Source organism: Peromyscus maniculatus, chromosome 1 (assembly GCF_049852395.1).
Source record: "Peromyscus maniculatus bairdii isolate BWxNUB_F1_BW_parent chromosome 1, HU_Pman_BW_mat_3.1, whole genome shotgun sequence".
Classification (NCBI taxonomy): Eukaryota; Metazoa; Chordata; class Mammalia; order Rodentia; family Cricetidae; genus Peromyscus; species Peromyscus maniculatus.
Genome location: NC_134852.1, coordinates 126,582,394 through 126,601,288, shown reverse-complemented (window position 1 = coordinate 126,601,288; position 18,895 = coordinate 126,582,394). Strand labels below are relative to the sequence as shown.

Genomic DNA, 18,895 nt, shown 5'->3' with positions numbered 1-18,895 from the left:
TTATGTGGGAGTCACAGTTTTGTTTGTTTGCTTGCTTGCTTTTGTTGTTGTTTTGAGACAGGCTCTCTCTGTGTATCCCTGGCTCTCCTAGAACTCACTATGTAGACCAGGCTGGCCTTGAACTCACAAAGAGCCACCTGCCTCTGCCTCCTGTGTGCTGTGATTAAAGGTGGTGTGCACTACCACATCTGGCCGTGGATCGTTATTTTGTGAATTTATGTATACCTGGTATCTTTTTTGCAATGTTATTTCTTGATTTAAAATTTCAATTTCATATATGTATGTAATATACTTTGATATTTCCACTCCCTCCCCTGTTATCCTCTTTTATCTCTTCCCAGTGAACCTCTTCTTCCTCCAACTTCTTTCATGTCCTCCTTTTTCTCTTTTGTAGAAAATCTTAATTAGGGTGTTTGCATGAGCATGGATGGTTATTTACTTGAGTAAAGGCTGCTATCCAGGGGTTGCACCACTGAGGAATATGACTTCCCCAGCCCTAGAAACCATTCCTATAGCTCTTTGAGAGTGGGGTGGGCTTAAAGTTCCCTTCCCATTAATGGGCCCGGTCTTATGCAGGTCTTATGGCATTGCTTCTGTTCTTAATGGTTGCAGCAGCCATGTCATGTCCTGAAGACTGTTTTACAGCATTCTTTCCCATACTCTGGCTCTTAAATTCTTTCAACCTCTCTTCCTCAGTATTACCTGAGCTTTGGAGGGGTGTTCCTGATGTCCTGTATAAGGCCAAGCCCTTAGCAGTGAGTTGTTTGCAGCACATTGACTAGTCATAAGTCTCATTATCTTATGTCCTCTGCAAACAGAAGCCCTGATCTACACTGAGAATAGCACTAATTTATGTAAACATAAGTATCTAGAGGGCAGTTTAATACTGTCCATTTAGCAAAATAACTGTAATAGGTTCCTCTCCTTGAGCCTATGATCTCTATATATTTGCAGTACAAGACATGAATTTCTCTGTGGAGTGGGCCTCAAATCCAGTTAGAAGCAGTTGGTTGCCCTCATAACATCTGTGCTGGCTAATTTATGTCGACTTGACACAGGCTGGAGTCATCTGAGAGGAGGGAACCCTAATTGAGAAAGTATCTCCTCAAGATCTGGCTGTAGGCAAGCCTGTAGAGCATTTTCTTATTAGTGATTGATGTGGGAAGGTCCAGTCCATTGTGGGTGGGGCCACCCCTGGGCTGGTGGTCCTGGATTCTGTAAGAAAGCAGGCTGAGCAAGCCAGTAAGCAGTACACATCTGTGGCCTCTGAATCTGCTTCTGCCTCCAAGTTCCTGCACTGTTTGAGTTCCTGTCCTGTCTTCCTTCAATGATGAACAGTGATTTGGAAGCATAAGCCAAATAAACCCTTTCCTCCCCAATTTGCTTTTGGTCTTGGTGTTTCATCACAGCAATAGTAACCCTAACTGAGACAACAGCAATACCACTATTGCACCAGTGGGCACATCTTAGCCAGAGGTTAGTATTATAGCTTACAGGATTCACAGCAGAGTAAGAGTGTTGATGACTTTTCCAGTAACCTGCATAATGCCTTCTGACATGGTAAAAAGGAGGCAGCAAGGAGGAAGTTTCCAGCTCAGCTGTAGCTTGATTTCTGTATGTCCTACAACCAGAAGTGTTTGGTGTCTTCAGCAATAGTGTCTTATTACCTTGTTCTGGTTGGCAACCAAGAGCAATAGCAATAGCCTGTATGGGGGGGACGGGGGAGCTCGTTATCCAACAAACTTACTAAGAGGTATGTTATACCATCCCTGGCATTAGGATTTTTGTTTTAATTTTTTGGGACATTATCCACTCAGGGTCTTACTGTGTAGCCCTGGCCTGGAATTTGCCATGCAGAGAAGCTTCAAACTCACAGAGCTCTGCCTTCCTCTGCCTCTTGACTGCTGAGATTAAAGGCATGTGCCACCACACCCAGCCTATGTGTTGTTTCTGATGTGGTAGATTTAAAAAAAAATGAGATGTACACAGAGACATTTTTTGACAGTTAAAACAGAAATAAATACAACTGTGAACTGCTTTCTGGATTTTTTTTCCTTTTGTAGGTAGGTCCTCATGAAGCCTATGCTGGCTTCAGATTGTAGCTGAGGAGGACCATGAAGTCTAGCTCCTACTGCTTCTATCTACCAAGTGCTAGAATGACAGGCACTACTATAACCCACCTTGGATTTCTTAAAAATTTAAATTCAGCTATTTGGATATAAAATAAATGGAATTTTAAAAATACGTTTTTTTGTTGTTGTTGTTGGTTTGTTTCTTTTGAGACAGGGTTTCTCTGTGTAGTTTTGCGCCTTTCCTGGGACTCACTTGGTAGCTCAGGCTGGCCTCGAACTCACAGAGATCTGCCTGCCTCTGCCTCCTGAGTGCTGGGATTAAAGGCGTGCGCCACCACTGCCCGGCTTAAAAATACGTTTTAAATAAATTTAAAATCAATTTTTGTTGGCTTAGCTGTTTGTATTTATCTCTTAACTTTGAGAATACATTAAAATACTCTTTAATCAACATCCCTACTGTTAAACAGTAATACTTTCTTACTGTGAGATGGGGTCTTATAATTTAGTTCAGATTGGCCCAGAACTGGAGTAGTTCTCCTGCTCCAGCCTTCCAAGTGCTGCATTATGGACACAGAGCACCATTATCTTATGCAATTCAGGCTGTCCTGGAACTGTTGGCCTGCCTCAGCCTCCTAAGTGCAAGGAATTACAGGCACACACATACCTAGCTTAACAGTTATGCTATAGAAACAATCAAGTAGTGTATAATTTGTATCCACTATAATATTGAATCAAGTGGTGTACATTGAGATTTATTAGAAACAAACACTAGAAGTAGATAGCTTAAGCCAGTGGTTGTCAACCTATGGGTTGCAACCCCTTGGGGTGTTGAACAACCCTTTCACAGCATTCACCTAAGACAATCAGAGAACATAGATATTTACATTACAATTCATAACAGTAGCAAAATTAGTTATGAAGTAGCAATGAAAATAATGTTATGGTTGGGGGTCACCACAACATGAGGAACTGTATTAAAGTGTTACAGCATTGGGAACCACTGACTTAAACCAACAATAATAAAAGCCTGATGTTGGCATTGATTGCTGATTATAGCTTAACTAATGCTTTTATTCCTCAAGACCTTATTATTCAAATAAATAGTAAATAATCTTGTCTCCTTAGAGAAGAAAACGAGGCCTAAATATATTTTGACTTATGTAGCATAGTGTCTAGAAGGCACTGCTTGAATCCAGTGCTGGCCCAGTGTTCTTTTCGCTGTTTTTTAAGTTGGTGTTTTAATGTTCACATGTAGCATAGTTTTGGAGTGTTTATTAAAAGATGAGCAAGTTTATCGTCCAGCCTGGAGAAACCAATTATAATCCATATGACAATATTTTTCTGAGATAGGGTCACAGAGCCCAGGCTGGATTTGAACTTGCTCTATGGTCACAGATGACCTTGAACTCTTGATTTTCCTGCTTCTACTTACCAAGTACTGGCATTGCAGGTATGCACACCTGACCGACCTTCCTCCCTCCCTCCCTCCCTCCCTCCCACCCACCTACCCACCTACCTTTTTCTTTTTTCAAGAAATGGTCTCACAGTGTAGCCAGCCTGTGCTGGGCTTGAGCTTAGAGTAATCCTACTGTCTCTGCCTCATGAATGTTAGAGTTATATTGTGGGCCACATGTGTCTAAGAAATCGTTATTAAAGTTCCACTGTGTAATGAGAGAACAAAGCAAAACCACAACCTTCTTTCCAGGTGAAAGTATATGAAAATGAATGAGAGGAGATCATGCTGATAATGCCTTCTGGTGAGAAGGGACTAGAACATGAGTGATGTTTCAAAAAATGCAGTCTAATTAGGAATCAGGAAAATGCTTTTTTCAAATGTTCTATTTTCAGTTTGGGAGAGTAAGTAAACATGTATGCTCTTCCTACAAGATAAGCTCTGAAGTAGACCTAACTATTCTTAGAAACAAAACCACAGTGCTGTGAGTGGCTGTAACTGCATTGGTTTATTTATTAAGTCACTTTATCTGTTCATAGTAGAATTTATGACTGTTCTGATAAACACTTTATAGTTTAATGCATAAATCTGTTTTAGACTATTGTGCTAAGTGGAAAAGGGTGATTTTTTTTTTTTTAGCTCCAGGGAATACACAATTTGTACTTTCTCTCTTTTTTTGGAGGGAGGATTCTCACTGGTAACCCAGGGTAGACTTGAAGACCCCCCAGTCCTTCTGTCTTGGTCTCTGAATGCTGGAATTACAGTTGTGTACCCCATACCTGGCTTGGAATGATCCACTTTTGTCTGACTAGACCTCCTCCCCTTCCCCTTTTGCATGCTAGAATACTAGATGAGTGCTCTGCCATGAAGTTCTTAGACTAGAATTCTGTGTGTATTAAAATGCTTGACAGTGGTTGCTCTTTTGTTGTTGTTTTGAGTTATGGTTTCATTCTGTAGCCTAGGTTGGCCTTGAACTCATGGCACTACTACTGCCCCAGCCTTTTAAGTGCTAGGGTTGCAGGTGTGAACCACCACACCCACTAACTGCAATTGATTTTCTTTTTCTAGTTGTAGCTACTGAGGTATGTTTTAATATATAAAACCCATAAATTCATCTAACTAGACATCTGTGCTCCCAAAGTAAGCACTTCATGGAACATGGAAAACACCAGTCACAGAACTGGAACCACAGCAGCTAGACAGAGATGCGGGACTGGGGATCTGGCTTCATTGCTAGTGTTCTTGCCTAGCTTTCGTGGAGCTCTGAGATCAAGTTTGGTGGCTCACACCTGTGGTCTTAGTGCTCGACAGATAGAGGCAAAAAGATCAGGAGTTTATGGTTATCCTTTGCTACTTGAGCTAAATGAGGATCCTGTCAGCAAAAAGGGAGGAGAAAAGAAAGAAGAAAGATTGTGTTTGTTTTGAGTTAGAGTCTAGTGTAAATCAGGCTGGCCTTTAACTTCTTGATTCTCCTTCTTAGTCTTCTGAGAGCTAGGATTAAAAGCATGTGAACCTGGACCCAGTGGGTACATGATACTGGGACTTGAACCCAGGGCCTGTACCTACTGGATAAGAACTCTGCTACTGAACTATACCCTCAAGTCAATCTCAGTCTTAGATACTCTCTCTGTGTCTGTCTGTCTGTCTGTCTGTCTGTCTGTCTCTCTCTCTCTCTCTCTCTCTCTCTCTCTCTCTCTCTCACACACACACACACACACACACACACACACAGAGGGGGTAGAGAGGGAGGTTTGCTCATTTATAGTTCAGTGGCATTAGTTACAATGCTGTCTATCACCACTGTCTATTTAAAAAAACTTTTATCACTGCAAAATGAAACTCTGCACATTAAACTGTAACTATTCCATCTTACCAGCCCCTTCTTTCCATGATAATCATTACTCTACTTTGTTTCTGAATTTCTCTCTCTCTCTCTCTCTCTCTCTCTTTTTTTTTTTTTTTTTTTTTTTTTTTTTTTTTTTTTTTTTGAGACAGGGTTTCTCTGTGTAGCTTTGGAGCCTGTCCTGGAACTCACTCTGTAGAACAGGCTGGCCTTGAACTCACAGAGATCTACCTGGCTCTGCCTCCCGAGTGCTGGGATTAAAGGTGTACGCCACCACCGCCCAGCTAATGTATTTCTCTCTTTTTCCCCCCCAAGAGCTGAGGACCAAACCCAGGGCCTTGCGCTTGTTAGGCAAGCACTCTACCACTGAGCTAAATCCCCAACCCTGTTTCCGAATTTCTTATTCTAGATATTTCCTGTAAGTGGAATGATACCATATTTTGTTTGCTTTGTTTGGTTTATTTCATTTAGTATAATGTCTTTAAGGATCATCTATAGTACAGTATTTGTCATTATTTTTTATGACTAGATAATATTCTGTTCTATGCATATACCATATTTCGTATATCAATTCATCGATATTTGGTTATTGCATCTATTGGCTATTGTAAATAATGATGCTTATACTAAGATCACACACTGTTTGGTCAGCACAGTGTCCTTACACAGATTGATGTGTAAATATGTCTGTTTTCAGTTTTATTGAGTAGGAGTAGAATTGCTGGTTCAAACAATAATTATGTTCACACTCTAGAGGAAGCACACAAAAGTGTTTTTCAGAGTGGCTGCACCATTTTGCAACCCTTATCAGCAAAATATGAAAGTTTCAGTTTCTGCATATATGTGTCACTACTTCATATTTTCCATTAAAAATTATAGTTGTCAAGTAGGTTTGAAGTGTGTCTGGTTGTGGTTTTGATTTGCATCTTCCTTCTGACTGATATTGCTCAGCATCTTTTCATGGGCTTGGACTTCTTAGTGTTGGGAGCATATCGATGCTCATTTCAATGGTTGGACACAAATACACACACACACATATATACAAATAAATATATTCTTCACGCATGCTAGGTGAGCACTCTACCAACTAAGCACATTCCCAGCTTGGCTCAGTTTTTGTTTATTACTGTTCCTTACTTTGTGATTCTTAGTTGTGTTTCTCAGTTTTAATTTTTCTCCTCTTTTAAGCCATGTTGAAAATGGAGGCATATACCATAACATTTAGCACAAAAGGTTTACTGTTATTTGTCATGTTGAAATTTTGGTAATGTCAAGGTATATTTAATGATTCATGTCAAATGAATGAATAGAAAAGTAGTCCATAGTTCAGCAATTATCTCCACTAAGTACTTCTGCTGGGAAACCAAGTTAGAGTGCAAACTTTGTGGTCAGCATGTTGCCTTTCAGAAGAAGCTTCTTTCTGTGACTGTGTCTTCTCTTCCTTGACCCCCTCCTACTCATACGCAGTAAGACCCTTGTCTAGACACAGAAGGTTGTTGTGGCTATATTCTGGATGTTCAAAATGTTACTCTTAAGGGCTGAGAGTGGAACAGTGATTGGTGCTTATTAGATTACTGTATAGCCATTGCTTGTTGCCAAGATAGAAGACTTAAGCTCTTTATTAATATACTTATACAAAACATTTGAAACTTTAAATATTTGGCCTGGCAAGATGAGTTAGTGGGTAAAGAAACTTAACCACCAAGCCTGACAACCTGAGTTGGATCCCTGGGACCCATGTAGTGGAAAGAGAGAACCAACTCACAAAGTACTATGGCATGAGCACCCCTACACACCTCATACACATGTATGATTTAATTAAAATACAGGTATGATTAGTTGCTTCCCACTCCATTCTTGAACTTCCATACTCCTCTCTTTGCAGTTTATGTGGCAAGAACTTTATCCACTGAGCCATCTCACTGTCTCTGACCTGGCAGGTACTGGAGCTCTGGAAATCCTTACCTGCTTTTTCTTCCTTTTGAGACAGGGTTACACTATGTAGGCCTGGCTGGCCTAGAACTCTCTAGATGGAGCAAGCTGGCATTAAAATTATAGTGAACCTCCTGATTGCTAGAATTACAAGTGTGAGATACCATGCTGGCTTTCCCTGTCTTTAAGATCATGAAGAATCTTGGGGGAAACTCTTCTTAGTTTTTCCCATGCTTCATTTTGTTTCAGTACTAAAAATAAAAATAGCATCTACCTCCCCGACTAAATGATTTTTTTGTTTTTCCATTTCACTTACTGGCTAAACTTAGCATGTTCTGTTTAAATCAAATGACTTCTAACATTTCCATTGCCAACATCCTTACTCCAAGTCATAGGAAGTTCCTTCATTTTATCTGCTTGTTTGTCTCTTGTGTCTCCCTATTTCTCTCCCTCTTTTTTGCCAAGCAACCCACAGCCCTTTCCATGCTAGGCAAAGCTCTCTTCTATTGAGCTATATCCCAAGCCATCCATTTTTGTTTTTATTTGTCCATTTTCTACAGAATAGTAGAGGTTTTTTAGACAGGGTAAATTCTTGTGCATGAAGTCTATCTCTGTCTTCCTTGCCCAGGCTGACTTACAACTCTATATGTAAGCTTGTGGGTAGCTTTGAACTTATGGCAGTCCTCCTTTCTCAGACTCCTCACTACTGAGATTACAAGTGTGAGCCTCAATGCCAGTGATTCTCAACCTTCCTAATCTGGCAATCCTCTTTAATACGTTTCCTGTTGTGGTAACCCCAATCATAAAATTATTTTTGTTGCTACTTCATAACTGTTAGGTTGCTACTTTTGTGAACTATAAAGGTAAATATCCGTGTTTTCTAATGGTCTTAGGCGACCCCTGTGAAAGGGTTGTTTGACACCACCCCCCCAAAAGGGGGTTGCTACCCACAGGTTGACAACAACTGCTCTATGCCCTGCTGTCAATTTTATTTGGTTCTTTGTAGTTGTCTATTACAAGGGTTATATAATATATGAGCTGATTTAGATTGATCTAGAGGATTTAAAACTTACATAGAGCTACTCAAACTGCAATAAATAGATAAAATAATTTTGGAGAAGAACCATGACATCTCATCAGCAAAATATGGATTCTGAACACTAACATGATTCTATAGATTTCTGTTGTCAGCCTCACTAACCAGCTTGTCCTGTCTCCAGGAAGTTCTTCAGTGCTGCCTCCTGTCTTTCTGTGTTTCAGATCTGCCTTACTGTCTTTATTATTACCTCACCTCTGAGGGCATAATGCCCATAAGACTACCCTCATGTCAAACATGAACTGCACACTGAAAAAGAGTTCTCCAAACTACCCTTAGGTTTGATAATCTGTTAGGATACATAAAACTTGCTGAATGCTGTTATACTTGTGGTTAATGGTTTATTACAGGGAAAGGGTAGATTAAAATCAGCCAAGGAAAAGAGCATGTAGAGCAAAGTCCAGGAGTGTTCCCAACGTGGAACTTCTGGTAGTTTTTTTCCCCATGAAGTCAGAATGTGTTATGCTCTCAGTATCTGTGTGTAACAGTATGCATGGAGTATCGGCAACCAGGGATTTTCACATGAATTTCAGGAACCGGATTCTTTTTCTCAGTATGTCTTCACTTCATAGGCATGGTTGGTAGAGTGCCCATGTGGTTGAACTCAGTCTCCAGGTTGAATTTAGATCACACTATTACCCAGAGTTTTTCCTATCCCAAGTCATATAGTTGGTTGTTCTAGATGGCCAGTTCCACTAAGCAATGGCATTCCTATCAGGTATGTCAAAATAGACTTCTTTCTACACAAGGCTAAATTATTTATACAGTATATAAAATTAAGCTTGCTTCAGTCAAACATGGGGACTAGTGCCTATAATCCATGCACTCAGGAAGTAAAGGCAGGAGAATCAGTTCAAGACCATCCTGAAATACATGAGATAAACACACAACTCTTCATAACCCTTTACTTCCTTAAAGAATGTACCATCTATGTAATAAATTGATTTGACACTAACTTCACACATCTTACTACAGGTAGTTGTGAGCTACTTGACATAGATGCATTGGATATCATAATTTCTCTTTGGGAACTGAACTCTGGTTGTTTTCAATAGCAATGCATACTCTTACGTACTAAGCTATCTCTCCAGTGTGGATTTAACTTAATTAAATTTTTTTTTTGAGATAAGGACTCATTATATAGACCAGGTTGGTCTTGAATTTACAGAGCATATGCCATTACGCATGGTCTGAGTGAATTTTTGTTTTGTTTTGTTGTATTTTTGTGACAGGTTTTCATGTAGTCCTAACTGTACTGGAACTCCATATAGACTAGGCTATCCTCAAACTTAGAGATCCTCCTGCCTCTGCCTCCAAAGTGCTTTGATTAAAAGTGTGAACTTTTAGGAGAATGTATTTCAATAAGTCTGTTTCTCATAAAGTCACTGAGAAGCCTTTAGATTTCCCCATGTGTTTTTTTCCAGTCTTTATCCTGACTCTCTAGATTCTGATAATAATGACCATTAGAGCGTTTTATTCCTCTATTTCACTACCATTCTTTTCCAGTTTGTTTCCTACTCTATTGGGTCTCTAGATTTCTCTTTTGCTTCTCTTTTCATTTTCTACATTCTATGAGGGCAGTATCAATTGCTTTCATGTCTTTAGGTCTTTAGATGCACATAAATGTCACCTAGGTTTTCTTTTTTATCTCTAGCAAAATTGCTCTATTGAACTCAAGGCCAGTATATCTACTTCCCAAGCAGACATGAAGTATACTTCTCCCAGGAGTAATGTATTTTGATCCAACTAAAAGGGATCATATGGCTTTGAAAAACAGTGCATGCACATGATGTTCATGTACACTAGAAGGAAATGGGAGGTTTACAGTTTGTCCCTTTAAGGTAGCTCCCAGGCTGGGATAGAGAGCTTGCCTAGCACATGTGAGGTCTCAAACTCAATCCCTAGTACTACTCCCAAATCTCCAAAGTTACAAAGATTTTGGTGGTTTACAGCAGACTTTGAGAGCCTGAGGGAGGTGGGTTTCCATGGATTCAAGACCAGCTTAAGCAATACAGTAAAATTTTGTCTCATAAAACAAAACAGTGAGAAGAAAAAATATACAGTTATATTTGGGCTCTGTATAAGGTGTATATTAAATATGCTCCTGTTTAGAACTTGGGTACATCTCAATATGCAAATATTCTAAAATGTGAAATAGTTCTTGTCTCAAGCATTTCAGATAGAGAATAGTCAACCAGTAGTTTGATTTTTCCTATTTGATCCATTATTTCTTTTTCTTACCTTACTGTACTGTCTAGAACTGGTTAAAATGTTGAATTAAGGTGATAGTTGGCATTCTGCTTTTGTTTATGAACATAAGGAAAATTTCAAGGTTTCCCATTAAGTATGAGTTGTTGATACCTTCACTAGAGGAAGGAGCTTCCCTTCTTCTCATCACCAGTTAAGATAACTACCATAATAAGCACATATTTTATTTAAAATATGTATTTTGTTTTAAGTATTTTGCTTTTGAGACAGGTTCTCGTGTAGCTCAGACTGACCTTGGACTCTGTTATATATAGCTGAGGATGCTGTGGTTTGAGTCCCAGCCCCTACATGGCAGCTAACAACTGTTTGTAATTCCAGTACCAAGGGGATCTGATGCTTTCTTCTGGCTGATATGGACATTCCATGCATGTGGTACATAGACATACATACAGTCAAAATACTCATACCCATAAAATAAATACATAGCTGAGGGTGATCGTGAACTCCTGACCTTCTTCCCTCTACTTCCTGAGTTCTGGGGTTACAGGCTTGTGCTACCACACTGATTTTAATTTTTTTTTTTTTTTGCTTGATCATTATTGCCAGATACTTCAGTTTCCTGATGTATATTTATATGTTACTGTTTTCTTCTCTGATCTTTATTAACCTCATCATCTATTTTACTGTAAATTTTTAAATTTTATAAAATAGTTTCTTAGTTCATTATTTTCTCCTTCATGAATTGGAGATATAGTTTGATATGAAGGTTTAGTATAGTTTAACTTCTGTTGTCTCAATAAGGGCAAGTGTATTAGGCATCTTTACTTTTTTGTGAACTGCTTACTCAGACTCTTTCATTTTACTACATTGTTGTCAATTTTGTTCCCTAATGGTTCTGTTATATATTAGGAAGATTAATTCCTGCTGCACACTGTAAGTAGGAAATTCTTTCTTCTTGGGTTATTGCTTTCCACAGACATTTTATACTTAAACTCTTTATTTTGCTTTTCATCACTGAGAACAGTGCAGGGTGCTTATTATGCATCTAGGAAACATCATTGAGGAAGTGAACAAATTTCATGGTGCTTTCCTTTGTCACGTTATTTATTAAAATGTTTATGTACCAGACTGGAGAGATGGCTGAGTGGTTGAGAGTACTTAGTGTTCTTGCAGAGAATTCAATTCAGTTTCCAGCATGTATGTGGAAGTTTACAACTATCTATAACTCCAGTGCCAGGAGATTTGAAATCCTCTTCTGGCCTCTGTGGATACTAGGCATACAAGCAGTATATATACATGCATGTATGTTGCCAAACAGTGGTGTACATAAATAAAAATAAATCTTTTTTTTTAATGTATGTACCCCCAAACATTATGAAAATTTCATATGGGTTATAGATTTTGAACCAAGCTAGGGAGGCCTTCTGTATGCAGTAGCTATACATAAACTCGGCTCTTATGACTTTTCTTACACCTAAATATATTTAAAAAAAATTTTTTTGTTGTTTAGTTTTTCCAGACAAGGTTTCTCTGTGTAAAGCCCTGACCATCCTTGAACTCACTCTCTAGACCAAGGTGGTCTCAAACTCACAGAGATCTGCCTGCTTCTGCCTCCTGAGTCCTGAGACTAAAGGTGTGCGCCACCACCACCCTGCTTAAAACAAAATTTATGGCTAAGAGTATTTTGCCTGCATGCACGCATATGCACCTCTTACATGCCTGGTGCCCTCAGAGACCAAAGGAAAGCATTGGATCCCTTGGAACTAGCATTAGAGCTAGTTATAAGTCACATGTGGGTTCTGGGAATCAAACCTAGGTCTTATGCAGAAGCAACTAGTACTTTTAACTGCTAAATCATCTCTCCAGTCACCACCTATAGAATGCGTTGATTGTGAATGCATTCTGTGTGTGTGTGTGTGTGTGTGTGTGTATTTGTGCATGCATATACAGAGGCCAGAGTGTGTCATGAGTTGCCTTTCTTTTTCACTTTCCCACCTTATTTTGAGGAATAAAAGTTTTTACTGAGCCTGAATCAGGCTCCCTGTTTATGCTGGGTTGGCTGGTTAGCAAACTTCTGGTGTCTGCTTATATCCACCCCAATGTTCTGGTTATAGGCATATGCTACCATGTTCAGTTTTTGTTGTTTTGTTTTGTTTGGTTTTGGTTTTTCAAGATGATTTCTCTGTGTAGCCCTGGCTGTCCTAGAACTCACTTTGTAGACCAGGCTAGCCTCGAACTCACAGAGATCTGCTTGCTTCTGCCTCACAAGTGCTGGGACTAAAGGCGTGTGCCACCATGCTCAGTTCCATGCTCAGTTTTTATGTGCTTGCTAGGGATTTGAACTCGGGTTCTCTTTCTGATCGAGCACTCTTACCCACTGAGCCATCTCTCCAGCCATAAATACATTGTTTATGGAATGTTAAGTTTATAATTCTAGAATATTGTTAATTAGAAGTTACATACTTTAAAACTACAAAGGTTATGAAGAGGGCTGGGGATATAGCTCAATGGTAAAGCAGTTGCTTTACATGTCTTTGGTTTGATTTCCTGTGCTGTAAAAAAATAAAAATTATAATAAGTTACAAAAGATAAGATAGCTTTTATGTAAAGACCACAGATTATCTTTAGACTTAAATAAAAAGAAAATCTGTTCTCTTCCCAAATAATAAACATTTTAATTGCTTTTCTGGCTTGAGGAAAGAGGTGGATGTTGGGAACTGTTTAATAAAACATAATAAAACATACATTCCATTAATGTGCAGAGGGTATGATGCTTGTTTGCCTCCCCCCACCCAAACCATTCCTTTTAAACTATGATTCTGAACTGTGTGCACATGTAACTAATTTGCTGGGTATGGTGATGCAGGGCTCTAATCCCAGTAGCGCGGACCTGTAATCTCAGCACTTGGAAGAGAGAGGCAGGAGGATTAGAAATTAATCTTTAGCTACATAGAATGTTTAAGTCTGGCCTCTGCTAGGTGAAACTCTGTATCAAAGAACCTAAAACAAAGGTAAACTAGTTCACTTGTGATGAGTAAGTATAAAATAAACATCAAGTTTCAAAGATTCAGTACTAAAAGAAGAAAAAACTGTACTCATTTTTATTTTGATTATTTGTAATGTGATAATTTAGATATATTAGAATAAAATATATTGTTAAAATTATTTCATCCATTTGTTTTTATTAATAAAATTGTTAAAAATATTAAAATGTCATTTAAATTCTGTGCATTCTGTATCTTCCATTTTATCTTTTTGTGACAAATTAGTGCTTAATACCAAAGTACTTGGCTTCCCTTTTAAATGAGTTCTCCCTTCCCATGAATCAGAGATAAAATATTCTCTTTTTATCTATTGGTATTTCAGTCTTTAACAGAGATGGAACACCTATTTTTAGTTTTCTGTTGCCATATTCCTTCTAGTTTTCAAGATAATTGCCTCTCCCTACTTATTCTAAACCCAACCATGTGATTTTTTTTCCCCCAGTAAAAGGTGAATTGTTAATAAATGAGCTCTTTTTGCCTGATTTTTGTTTTCTAGTTTGAGCTTCTCTTTAATAAAAGGAAGAGTATATCTGGCCATTAGAAATCTGATTGTAGAAGCAAGGAAAAATTCTTGCCCTCAGTGAATGTGCCTGTCATTTGTTGATGGTAAATTAACTGATAAATTGTGAATGTTATAACTAAATAGCAGTGTTAACTGACTCATGATAGGACTGATGCAAAATTTACCAGTGCAGGAAAACATAGTTCAAGAATGAGGAAGAAATTTGATAGTTATGGTGGATAGGTTATGATGATTTAAGCCTATACTGGTTCCAAGTAATTTAAAAGTATATCATGTAAATTAGTAGTACTTGGTTTCATCCCACAGGTAGCACTTGCTACCTGCTCTAAGTTTATTTTTATTTTACTTTTTAGATTTATTTATTTTATGAGTATGAATGCTTTGTCTGCATGTATGTATGCATACCATGTGTGTGCCTGGTGCCTTGGAGATCAGAAGAGGGTGTTGGATCACCTGGAACTGTAGCTATAGATGGTTGTGAATCACCATGGGAATTCTGGGAACCAAACCCAGGTCTTCTGAAAGAACAAGTGCTCTTAACTGCTGTGCCATTTTCCCAGCACCTACCTGCTCTGACTTTAGGCATATTATGTAACTGTGCTTATGTTTCTTCATTTGTGAACCAGAAATACTAGCAATAGAACTTGGTAAATTTTGTGAGGATTACGTTGCTTATATACTGTGTGACAGATGGCATCTATGTATCTCTAGCTCTGCATAGATAGTACTTACTATGATTTTTATGAAGCATTAATACTTACAATTTCCATAAATGTGTGGGTGGAGGGGCGGGGTGGAGACCAGAAGTCAACTTTGGGTAATCTTCCTCAAGTGCTCTTCATCTTCTTTTTGAGACAGGGTCACTCACTGGAAATTAGCTCTTTAGGCTAGGCTGGCTGACTAGTGAGCACTGGGGATCCATCTACCTGCAACCACCTCCTCAATGCTGGGATCACAAGCCTGTGCAACCATGTCTGGGTTTTTACATGGATGCTGGGGTCAAACTTAGGCCCTTGTGACAAGTACTTTGCTGACTGAGCTGTCTTCCCAGGTTCATAATTTTATTTCAAATAGTAGTATAATCGGTTCCATATCATTGTTATATTAGAATAATGTCTGGGTTTTTTTTTTAAGTGATTTTATTGCTTGAGTAGTTAAGACAGATTTATGCCACTAGTGCAGAGATCATGGATGACTCATACTTCCATTTGAAGGGAGGACCTGCTTAGTTTTATGATAACAAGCCAATGAAATTCATCTGTCTATCACAATCAGGCAGAATTTAACATCATCATCTTTTCTGATCCTCAAGATGCTTTCAGACAGCAACTGCTTTCTTAATCAAATGGTACAGATCCTTAGGAAGATCAGGGGCAAGGCCTTTGGACTTGAGGTTTCTTAAAATTTTATTACCATTTACAAAACAGACCTGTGGCACACCATGAGCCCCTCATGATCACACCAATTTCTGAGGCTGTCAGGCTTTTCTTGGCCAGTTTGTAAGTCTGATTCTTGACACTGTCAGGTGTCACCTTCAGCTGGGTTGGGGATGTAGGCAGTAGAGCAGTAGAGCAGAGCCAACTGGGACAGGCCCTTCCAAGGAGCCTGCATGCAAACCATGATGGCAACTGACAGCAAAGAAAATTGTGCCTATTGTTGAACTACAACCATTGCTGCTTAGGTATCTTGTTTGTGTGTATGTGACAGTTTAGAAGACAACCTGCGAGAATTGGCTTTCTCTTCAGGAACTGGCTTTTTCTTTTAAACATGTGGGTACTGAGAATTTAACTTGGGTTGGCAGGTTTGCCTGTAGGTACCTTAACCCACTGTCCCTGTTCTTGTTTTTTGACAGAGTCTGGCTGTATAGTACAAGCTGGACTGGTAACTCATGGCTGGCCTACTCTGGAGCTCTCTAGAACATCATCCTCAGTGTTCAGGGAACCAACCATGCTTGACTAAGTACCTTGAATTGTTAAGATCAGAAAGCATTTAGATGAGTAACAAGAGTGACTTGTTTTATTTTTCCTGAAGTTTAAATTTAAATTGTAAATGAATGTCTAGGAGCTTTTAAATTAAAAGCTTTTGTTTTAGAGTATACAAATAGTGTCAAAAAGTTGATTGACTTAGGCTGGGCGGTGGTGGCGCACACCTTCAATCCCAGCACTCAGGAGGCAGAGCCAGCCTGGGCTACAGAGTGAGTTCCAGGAAAGGCACAAAGCTACACAGAGAAACCCTGTCTCAAAAAACAAAAACAAAAACAAACAAACAAACAAACAAACAAACAAAAAGATTGATTGACTGGTGTAATTGCCCTATTTTAGAGAATTTTAAGGTAGCTACAGCCTCTGTGATAAATATTGCATTTTATCTTTTATCTGGCATTTATTTATTTATTTTTTTTTTGAGACAGGGTTTCTCTGTGTAGCTTTGTACTTTTCCTGGAACTCACTCTGTAGCCCAGGCTGGCCTCGAACTCGCAGAGATCCACCTGCCTCTGCCTCCTGAGTGCTGGGATTAAAGGTGTGCACCACTACCGCCCAGCTTTAATTTTGTATTTTTAAAATTAAAATAAGGGACATTGAAACATTTTCATTTGCAAAAGATCATATAGCTCCTTCTTTCCTTTCTTCCTTTTTTAATTAAAAAACAAGACAATTATTTAGGGGCTAGTGAGATGTCTCAGTGGTTTAAAAGCACTTGTTCTTGCAAAGGACCTAAGTTCCATTCTCAACACCTGCATGGCAGCTCACAACCATCTGTGACTCCAACTCCAGAGGATCCAGTGCTTTTTGTAGACCTCCATGGGTACCAGGCATGCATGTGGTGCACAGACATGCATGCAGGAAAAACATTCATATGGATAAAAATGATGACAATAAAATTAATAAGAATTAAAAGTTTTATTTTATGTGTATGAGTGTTTTGTATGCATGTATGTATACCACTTTAGTACCTGGTATATTCAGAGTGCCAGAAAAGGGCATTGGGTCCTCTGGAACTAGAGTTACAGTTAGTTGTGGGCCATCCCCTTGGTGCTAAGAATTGAACCTGGATCCTCTGGAAGAGCAGCCAGTCCTTTTTTTTTTTTTTTTTTTTTATAATTTTATTTATTTTATTTTATTTTATTTTATTTATTTATTTTTTATTTATTTATTTATTTTTGGTTTTTCGAGACAGGGTTTCTCTGTGTAGCTTTGCGCCTTTCCTGGAACTCGCTTTGGAGACCAGGCTGGCCTCGAACTCACAGAGATCCGCCTGCCTCTGCCTCCCAAGTGCTGGGATTAAAGGCGTGCGCCACCACCGCCCGGCTTATTTATTTTATTTTACAATACCATTCAGTTCTACATATCAGCCACGGGTTCCCCTATTCTCCCCCCTCCCACACCCTCCCCTTACTCCCAGTCCACCCCCCATTCCCGCCTCCTCCAGGGCAAATCCTCCCCCGAGGACTGCGATCAACCTGGTAGACTCAGTCCAGGCAGGTCCAGTCCCTTCCTCCCAGACTGAGCCAAGTGTCCCTGCATAAGCTCCAGGTTTCAAACAGCCAACTCATGCAATGAGCACAGGACTTGGTCCCACTGCCTAGTTGCCTCCCAAACTGATCAAGCCAATCAACTGTCACACCTGTTCAGAGGGCCTGATCCAGCTGGGGACCCCTCAGCCTTTGGTTCATAGTTCATGTGTTTCCATTCATTTGGCTATTTTTTTTTTTTCAATAATTGAGTAAAACCGAAATTTATTATAAGCCACAGTCGTCCTAGGGACCTCCATGCTATATATATAGCCTTCATGGTTCTATGGGTTGTGGTCTGATTGTTCTTTATTTTATATCTAGAATCCACTTATGAGTGAGTACATACCATGACTGTCTTTCTGGGTTTGGGTTACCTCACTCAGGATGATTTTTTCTAGTTCCATCCATTTGCCTGCAAATTTCATGCTTTCATTGTTTTTCTCTGCTGAGTAGTACTCCATTGTGTATATGTACCACATTTTTTTCATCCATTCTTCTGTTGATGGGCATCTAGGTTGTTTCCAGGTTCTGGCTATTACAAATAGTGCTGCTATGAACATAGCTGAGCATGTATCTTTATGATATGAATCAGCATTCCTTGGGTATATGCCCAAGAGTGGGATGGCTGGGTCTTGAGGTAGTTCGATTCCTAATTTTCTGAGAACCATCATATTGATTTCCACAGTGGTTGTACAAGTTTACATTCCCACCAACAGTGGAGGAGTGTTCCCTTTGCTTCACATCCTCTCCAACATTGACTGTCATTGGTGTTTTTGATTGTAGCCATTCTGACAGGTGTAAGGTGGTATCTCAGAGTCGTTTTGATTTGCATTTCTCTGATGATTAAGGATGTTGAGCATTTCTTTAAATGTCTTTCAGCCATTTGTAGTTCTTGTTTTGTGAATTCTCTGTTTAGCTCTTTAGCCCATCTTTTAATTGGACTGTTCAGTATTTTGATGTCTAGTTTCTTGAGTTCTTTATATACTGTGGAGATCAATCCTCTGTCAGATGTGGGGTTGGTGAAGATCTTTTCCCATTCTGTTGGCTGTCTTTTTGTCTTATTGACTGTGTCTTTTGCCCTGCAAAAGCTTCTCAGTTTCGAGAGGTCCCATTTATTAATTGTTGTGCTCAGGGTCTGTGCTTTTGGTGTTTTATTTAGGAAATGGTCTCCGGTGCCAATGCGTTCAAGAGTGCTTCCTACTTTCTTTTC

At 39.2% G+C, this 18,895-nt stretch overlaps 1 protein-coding gene and 1 pseudogene across 3 annotated transcripts in view; one reads left to right on the top strand and one right to left on the bottom strand.

Moving 5' to 3' along the window:
* Positions 1-18,895, top strand: part of Pik3c2a (phosphatidylinositol-4-phosphate 3-kinase catalytic subunit type 2 alpha) — a 137,465-nt gene that overhangs the window by 23,672 nt on the left and 94,898 nt on the right. The window lies entirely within an intron of this gene.
* Positions 15,337-15,791, bottom strand: LOC102923455 (small ribosomal subunit protein uS15 pseudogene; annotated as a pseudogene).